At 64.4% G+C, this 5364-nt stretch overlaps 1 non-coding gene across 1 annotated transcript; it reads left to right on the top strand.

Annotated features, from left to right (window-relative positions):
• Positions 1 to 1702: 1702 nt before the first annotated feature.
• On the top strand, positions 1703 to 1821 carry LOC131873784 (5S ribosomal RNA). Its single transcript, XR_009371688.1, has one exon. It is a non-coding gene; the product is annotated as a 5S ribosomal RNA (ribosomal RNA).
• Positions 1822 to 5364: the final 3543 nt, after the last annotated feature.

Genomic DNA, 5364 nt, shown 5'->3' with positions numbered 1-5364 from the left:
TGCATGGTGCCCACCAAGGTGCGCAACCCAGCCAAGGTGCCCACCGCAGCGAAGGTGCACCCGAGGTGCACACCCAGGGCAAACCGGGCTCCGACTTCGTGCACGCCGCACCTTGGAGCACACTTCAGAGCGCTCCTTGGTGCGCACCAGGGCGCGCAACCCAGCCAAGGTGCTCACCCCGGCGAAGGTGCACGCGAGGTGCGCACCCGGGGCAAACCGGGCTCGGACTTCGTGCACGCCGCACCTTGGAGCACACATCGGAGCGCTCCCGGGTTCGCACCAGCATTGCGCACCTTTGATGCGCTGCCTTCACTAATTTCCAGAAAAGGCAAAAAAAAAAAAAAAACGAGATTTTAAAATTTCCGTTTTGAAAGATAGTGAAAAAAACGGAACGCGGGTGCCATCTTGAGCCCGCCCTGGTGTGCAGCCCAGGCAAGTTGTGCGCACCAAGGCACCCACCCTGGCCAAGGTGGGTCACGGGGTGGGTCCTAGGGTGGGTACTAAGGTGCGTGCCAAGGTGGGTCATAGGGTGGGTGCCAAGGTGGGCACCAAGGTGGGTGTGCACCAACCCTAGCCAGGGTAGGTCACGGGGTGGTTGTCGGGGTGGGCGTCAAGGAGCCAAGGTGGGTGTCGGGGTGGGTGCCAAGGATCCAAGGTGGGTGCCAAGGATCCAAGGTGGGTGCCAAGGAACCAAGGTGGGTGTCTGGGTGGGTGCCGAGGTGGGAGCCAGGGTGGGTCCCAAGGTGAGTGCAAAGGTGGGTGCCAGGGTCAAGGTGAGTGCCAATGTGGGTTCCAAGGTGCCAGGGTCAGGGTGAGTGCCAATGTGGGTTCAAAGGTGCTAAGTTGGGTGCGAGGTTGGGTGCGAGGGTGGGTGGGTGCCAAGGTGTGCTAGGTGGAAGCCCGGGTGGGTCGGCATCCCATGGGTGTCGAGTTGGGTGCCTGATGGGTGCTTCTTGTCAAGTTTTAGTCGTCGGGACTCATTTCGAGCCTTAGAGGTCGTTTCTTGTCCGGTTGCCCTGTCTTCGACCTGGGAACCCAATTTTGGTCCTCGGGTCCCATTTTTTTTGGTCTCGCATCCCACTTTTGGCCTGTGGCCTTTTCGGGGTCGATTCTCGTTTTGGGCATCAGAGCATGTTTCTTCTCCTAAAACCCAATATTTGTTTCTTAAGTCTCGGAACACATTTTTGTTCTCGTGGACCCATCATGGGTCTTGGAACGCATTTGTGGTCCTTGGGTCCCATTTTGCATCCCGAAACTTGTTTTTGGTGCTTGATCCCTATTTTGGGTGCCCACCTTGCACCAAGTGCGCACCCAGGGCAAACCGAGCGCCTTGGTGCACCGGGGCAAGATCGAGCGTGCACCCGAGGTGCCCCGAACATGTACCAAGGTGCACTCGGCCCACATGTGAGCGCAGGTCATTGCGCCCGAGGTGGTGTGTGGGCACTGCGTTGCAGACGGGACACTGCACGCACTTGGGCGGGTCGGGTGCGCACACGACGCCCCGTCCAGGTGCACGCACGTAGGCCGACCCGGGTGCACACCCGACGCCCTAGCAAGGTGCGCGCACCCGGGCAGGGGTCACACTTGGCGAACGGGGCGCACTTCGCGAGGGAGGGTGTGCACCTCGACGGGGGTGGGTGGCCGGGGTGGATTCGCACGTGGGTTGCGGTTTGCTAAGTACACACTGCGACAAGCTCATAACGGGTGCGATCATACCAGCGTTAGTGCACTGGATCCCATCAGAACTCCGCAGTTAAGCGCGCTTGGGCCGGAGTAGTACTGGGATGGGTGACCTCCCGGGAAGTCCCGGTGTTGCACCCTTTTTTAGTTTTTCGCTGGGCGTCGCAATGCTATTTGAATTAACCTTTTGCCCGTTTGCGTTCTCGTCGGGGCCGGGCCGGGCCGGGGTGCGGTGCCCGCACTACCGCGCGCGCGGGGGGCGACACCGAGCGCGCACCCGAGGCGCCCCGAGCACACAGGCCACGGTGCAACCCGGGTGTTGTGCGCGCACCCCGGTGCGCCTGAGGTGCTGCGTGCGCACCCAGGTGAAATCGTTGTGCACCTCGGCCAGTGCGCGCTCGTTCAAGTCGCGCACGTTGGCCAAGGTGCACGGTGATGTTTCTTACTCTAAGGTTCCGCACCAGACGCCCGGGATAGGTGAGCAAAGCTGGGCAGGGCCGGGTGCGCGCCCGGGGCAGGTGCACGCAGCTGGAGAGAGCTTTGGAGCGCACCAGAGGTGCGCACCTTGGAGCACACTTCAGAGCTCACCAATGATGCGCTCCATTCAAAAGTTTCCTGAAGAGGCAAAAGAAGTTGAGATTATAGAATTTCCCACTTGAGAGATTGTAAAAAAAAAAATTTTAAATGAAGGAAACGCGGGTGCCAAGGTGTGCGCGCCCGGGTGCGCAGCCCAGCCAAGGTGTGCGCACCAAGGCGCCCACCCTGGCGAAGGTGCACGCAAGGTGCGCACCCGAGGCAAACCGGACAATTAACCCAACTTTCGACTTCGCGCGCACCTGCGCACCTTGGAGCACACTTCGGAGCGCTCCTTGGTGCGCACCAATCTTTGGCACCTCGGAGTGCACCATGGCGCCCACCAAGGTGGCCACCCGGGGCAAACCGAGCTCCGACTTCGTGCGCACCTTGGAGCGCACGAAAGGTGCGCACCATGGCGCCCACCAAGGTGTGCGCATCAAGGTGCGCACCCTGGCGAAGGTGCGCACCCGGGGCAAACCGAGCTCCAACTTCGTCCGCACCTCGGAGCGCACAAAAGGTGCGCAACCCAGCCAAGGTGTGCGCACCCCGGGCAAACCGAGCTCCGAATCGTGCGCACTAGAGGTGCACGCCATCGTGCGCACCTTAGAGCACACTTCGGAGCCCTCCTTGGTGCGCACGGATGTTGCGCACCTCGGAGCGCACCCGGGGAAAACAATGCAATTAACCCGACTTTCGACTTCGTACGCACCTCGGAGCACACCGAGGTGCGCACCTTTGATGCGCTGCCTTCACCAATTTCCAGAAAAGGCAAAAAAACATTGAGAAGGTGTGCGCACCGAGGTGCCCACCCTGGCGAAGGTGCACGCGAGGTGCGCACCCGGGGCAAACTGGGCTCCGACTTCGTGCACGCCATGGTGCCCAACCCAGCCAAGGTGCCCACCGCGGCGAAGGTGCACGCGAGCTGCGCACCCGGGGCAAACCGGGCTCCGACTTCGTGTACGCCGCACCTTGGAGCACACTTCCGAGCGCTCCTTGGTACGCACCATGGTGCCCACCAGGGCGCGCAACCCAGCCGCGGTGCCCACCCCGACGAAGGTGCACGCGAGGTGCGCACCCGGGGCAAACCGGGCTCCGACTTCGTGCACGCCATGGTGCGCACCATGGTGCCCACTGCGGCGAAGGTGCGCACCCGGGGCAAACTAGGCTCCGACTTCGTGCACGCCGCACCTTGGAGCACACTTCGGAGCGCTCCTTGGTGCGCACCATGGTGCCCACCAGGGCACGCAACCCAGCCGCGGTGACCACCCCGACGAAGGTGCACGCGAGGTGCGCACCCGGGGCAAACCGGGCTCCGACTTCGTGCACGCCATGGTGCGCACCATGGTGCCCACTGCGGCGAAGGTGCGCACCCAGGGCAAACCGGGCTCCGACTTCGTGCACGCCGCACCTTGGAGCACACTTCGGAGTGCTCCTTGGTGCGCACCATGGTGCCCACAAGGGCGCGCAACCCAGCCGAGGTGCCCACCCCGGCGAAGGTGCACGCGAGGTGCGCACCCGGGGCAAACCGGGCTCCGAATTCGTGCACGCCATGGTGCCCACCGCGGTGAAGGTGCACGCGAGGTGCGCACCCGGGGCAAACCGGGCTCCGACTTCGTGCACGCCGCACCTTGGAGCACACTTCGGAGCGCTCGTTGGTGCGCACCATGGTGCCCACCCCGGCGAAGGTGCACGCGAGGTGCGCACCCAGGGCAAACCGGGCTCCGACTTCATGCATGCCATGGTGCCCACCGCGGCGAAGGTGCACGCGAGGTGCGCACCCGGGGCAAACCGGGCTCCGACTTCGTGCACGCCGCACCTTGGAGCACACTTCGGAGTGCTCGTTGGTGCGCACCATGGTGCCCACCAGGGCGCGCAACCCAGCCGAGGTCCCCACCCCGGCGAAGGTGCACGCGAGGTGCGCACCCGGGGCAAACCGGGCTCCAACTTCGTGCACGCCATGGTGCCCACCGCGGCGAAGGTGCACGCGAGGTGCGCACCCGGGGCAAACCTGGCTCCGACTTCGTGCACGCCGCACCTTGGAGCACACTTCGGAGCGCTCGTTGGTGCGCACCATGGTGCCCAACAGGGCGCGCAAACCAGCCGAGGTGCCCACCCCGGCGAAGGTGCACGCGAGGTGCGCACCCGGGGCAAACCGGGCTCCGACTTCGTGCACGCCATGGTGCCCACCGCGGCGAAGGTGCATGCGAGGTGTGCACCCGGGGTAAACCGGGCTCCGACTTCGTGCACGCCGCACCTTGGAGCACACTTTGGAGTGCTCCTTTGTGCGCACCATGGTGCCCACCAGGGCGCGCAACCCAGCCGAGGTGCCCACCCCGGCGAAGGTGCACGCGAGGTGCGCACCCGAGGCAAACTGGGCTCCGACTTCGTGCACGCCATGGTGCCCACCGCAGCGAAGGTGCACGCGAGGTGCACACCCGGGGCAAACTGGGCTCCGACTTCGTGCACGCCGCGCCTTGGAGCACACTTCGGAGCGCTCGTTGGTGCGCACCATGGTGCCCACCCCAGCGAAGGTGCACGCGAGGTGCGCACCCGGGGCAAACCGGGCTCCGACTTCATGCACGCCATGGTGCCCACCACGGCGAAGGTGCACGCGAGGTGCACACCCGGGGCAAACTAGGCTCCGACTTCGTGCACGCCGCACCTTGGAGCACACTTCGGAGCGCTCGTTGGTGCGCACCATGGTGCCCACCAGGGCGCGCAACCCAGCCGAGGTGCCCACCCCGGCGAAGGTGCACGCGAGGTGCGCACCCGGGGCAAACCGGGCTCCGACTTCGTGCACGCCGCACCTTGGAGCACACTTCGGAGCGCTCCTTGGTGCGCACCATGGTGCCCACCAGGGCGCGCAACCCAGCCGAGGTGCCCACCTCGGCGAAGGTGCACGCGAGGTGCGCACCCGGGGCAAACCGGGCTCCGACTTCGTGCACGCCGCACCTTGGAACACACATCGGGGCGCTCTCGGGTTCGCACCAGCGTTGCGCACCGTGGTGGGCACCTCGGAGCACACCAAGGTGGGCAGCGAGGTGCGCACCTTTGATGTGATGCCTTCACTAATTTCCATAAAAAGCAAAAAAAAATGAGATTTTAAAA

This window comes from Cryptomeria japonica, chromosome 2, assembly GCF_030272615.1.
Source record: "Cryptomeria japonica chromosome 2, Sugi_1.0, whole genome shotgun sequence".
NCBI classification, from domain to species: Eukaryota; Viridiplantae; Streptophyta; class Pinopsida; order Cupressales; family Cupressaceae; genus Cryptomeria; species Cryptomeria japonica.
This window is presented reverse-complemented; position numbering and strand designations above follow the sequence as displayed.